The sequence below is a fragment of the Triticum aestivum genome, chromosome 7A (genome assembly GCF_018294505.1).
Source record: "Triticum aestivum cultivar Chinese Spring chromosome 7A, IWGSC CS RefSeq v2.1, whole genome shotgun sequence".
In the NCBI taxonomy this organism is placed as follows: Eukaryota; Viridiplantae; Streptophyta; class Magnoliopsida; order Poales; family Poaceae; genus Triticum; species Triticum aestivum.
This window is the reverse complement of record NC_057812.1, coordinates 647,811,803-647,814,879: the sequence shown is the minus strand read 5'-3', so window position 1 is coordinate 647,814,879 and position 3,077 is coordinate 647,811,803. Positions and strand designations below refer to the sequence as shown.

The window sequence follows — 3,077 nt, the reverse complement described above, 5'->3', positions numbered from 1 at the left end:
CCGTCTAACCCATGACACAGACGACCGCCGGGTCTAGCCCTTTGATTTTTGCTGGACGTAGTTTGATCGGTGGACCTTTTCACCTAGTTGTCATAGCCCAGCCATAGCTACACCCCCAACACAGTCCCGGCACAACCCACCCCAAGATTCCCTCCGCGTCGGCCCGACGTGGCCATTTCCCCCTCCGGGGCACGGCGGCAGCGACACCCGTGAGGGGGGGAGGGGGGCACACCCCGGAGCCGCGTGCCGGGTGCCTAGGCCTGCCACCACGTTTCCACAACCGTAGGAGGGCCCACCGCAACACCTAGCGGCATTGCTACCCCCCACAGGTACCCCGTCCCGTCTAACCTCTCCGTGACACGACGGAAACAAGGCCCATGTTGGGGGTAATCGATATATGTTTTCTGTACATTTAAGTTAATGAAATTAGTTTTGAAAAAAAATAAAAATAAAAAGAGAAAATAAATAAAATATTAAAATATTATTAGAAATCTATGCCTACGGCAAAGCCGTCGGCATAGCTACGCCCACGGAACGGTAGAGCCTTGGATCGATGACGTGGCGTAGGGCGGGGATCGATGATGTGGCAAAATCCATGGGCCAGGCCTATGCCGACGGTAAGGACGTCGGCATAGATATGCCACCCCACGGGACCGGCGAGCGACGCGGATCGATGACGTGGCGGCGCTGTGGATCGATGACGTCGGCATAGCTATGCCGACGGTCACCGTTAGCCCGTCGGCGTAGCCTGACGCCGTCAAACGGTCGTCGCTGCCCGAGTAGACGGGCCCACATGATATGCCGACGGCCTACCTTATGCCGACGGCTGCCGTAGGCATATTTGAAGCAACGCCGACGGCTGATCTCGTCGGCATAGATGGACATACGCCGACGGCCTTTCTATGCCGACGGCTTTAGCTGGGCCGTCGGGGTATGCCCATCTATGCCAACGGGGGCCGTCGGCAACGCAAGTTTTTCTGGTAGTGAACAAAGGGTACCAGGTAACTACAAGATGCATTGCTTGCTGGTTTGTCACCATATTTAACCTGATGGGAGATAATATGAATACCTTGCTGGTTTGGTATGATATTTGGCCTGAGTGGAGATAAGATGAATTGCTTGCTGGTTTATCTGAGTAACTTGGTTGCACTGATAATAAAAGCACATGTTATCCATTTCTCCCTTGCTATTTCTGTTTGGGGAAGATTATAGTTTGACCACTCAGTAGAAATCAAATGCTTCACATTGGAATGTTTGTTGGATAAGAAGGTATAAAAACTAAACGGTGTTGCACTCTCATGGCTTTTCTTCTTTATTATGTTTGGTGTTCAAGATACTTATGCGGTTATGCCACCATGTAAAATATTTATACTTCTCTCTTGGTGTGCAGCTATATCTGAAATTCTTGATAATGCAGTAGATGAGGTTTGTAATATCTTCTAACATCTTATATGAACTAGATACTCGCTATTTAAATTGCGTGATAATACTCAAATGTCCGAAACACGTAGTATTCTGTTGTAAGCTGAAAATTTGAGATGACACATTCCTGTTTCTGGAAAAACCATGCTATACTGCTATCACATCTATTTATTTATTTTGCTGTATTCGTGTATTATAACATAAATGCTCTGTTGATCAGCATGTTAATAACTTCACTCCCTAACATATGCTCATAACTGATGGCGGCGACATGGAACAACACTTCTGTGCGATTGGTACTGTAAATCTGGGAACTGAAATAATTATAACCAGTGTTACAAATGTTTGTTGAGGAAAAGTCCTTGCAGCAAACAAGGACCGGAAGCAGGTTTCCTATTTTGACCAGCATTTTCTTTTGTTCCTAATTGTTGGCTCTTTCCTATGGAAGCTCTGAAACAAAATGAAGTGGCCTAAAATTAAGGACTAATGCTTGATATCTGATTTGAGAAAACTGATTCACAGAATATAAGTAGAAGGTAGACTGTAGCATTCATCATTGTTATCTTACATAGACAGTTCAACGAACTTCTCCGAGGGGATATTCAGAATGATGACGGCGACAAGCAAGACGGCGTCTGTGAAGTTTTGCTGAAGAGCCTGAAGTCAGGGTGCGTTCAATCGAGCACACTCGCTTCTTTCAGAATTCGTATAATCATCATAACCAGCCATGCCAAAGATATGAAGTGGAACACATTTGCAGGGAGGGAAGTTGAGAAGCCAGGACACCAACGGTGCCAAGCCGTTTGCCATCGAGAGGACAAGGGCTGCCATCAGGGACCTCCAGACCAAGCTCAACATCTCCCTCGCCTCCGTCAGCCCCGTGTCTCAAGAGGGTTGTCGCCGTTGCCGTCCGTGATGGTGAGCTACTGTGGTAGCTTGTGGAGCTCTTTTGAATGTACATGTTACTATAGTGTGCTCGATCGCTCCTTGATGTGTTGTATGTATAGGCTGGCAAGGATGTGGCGAGTCATCGGCTACACGCACCGGGTGATGAAGCACATGGAGGACGAGGCAAGCACGCGGAAGCATCAAGGGCCTGCCGCCACCGCCGGGGCCGACTTCCACGGAATTTCTATTGATGTAGCTTATCTTGCCAAACAGCAAGATGCTCCTGTCGATGCTTGCCTGTGATGGCATGGCATTTCAGCTTCTTCCTCGCATGATTTTCCAATATAATAAATTTATCAAGAATTGCATGTACATGTGCTGCTATCCAGATTCAGAAAGGAAAGTGAAAAAGGCGTTCATCTACATGGCACCACCCATATGCCCCTCAGGCAGCGCGCCATGGGCGCGCCCCAACTACTAGTCATCTTCACACTTTCCTCCTTTAGTGAATATTAGTTGCGGTTCCGTCCTCTCTATTAGTACCTACTTGAATTCTCACACCCCTCGACTCTTTCAGCACCACCACCACCATTACATCGTCCTCCTCTCTCTCCACTCAAGTGCACCATCCTCTACATCAGGTCAGTGACACACATGCATGCATTCTACACAGAAGAATCTTTACCGACTTGTTGCTTCTAATGCCCACTCGCCCGCCAACTATGCCTCTGCCTTCGGTCTTTCTGCCCCCCCCCCCCCCCCCCCCC

General features: G+C 48.3%; 1 long non-coding RNA gene across 1 annotated transcript; it reads left to right on the top strand.

Annotated features, from left to right (window-relative positions):
- Window positions 1-479: 479 nt before the first annotated feature.
- LOC123154250 (uncharacterized) lies at window positions 480-2,657 on the top strand. The gene is made up of 3 exons (XR_006476744.1): window positions 480-2,090; window positions 2,183-2,340; window positions 2,430-2,657. It is a non-coding gene; the product is annotated as an uncharacterized lncRNA (long non-coding RNA).
- Window positions 2,658-3,077: the final 420 nt, after the last annotated feature.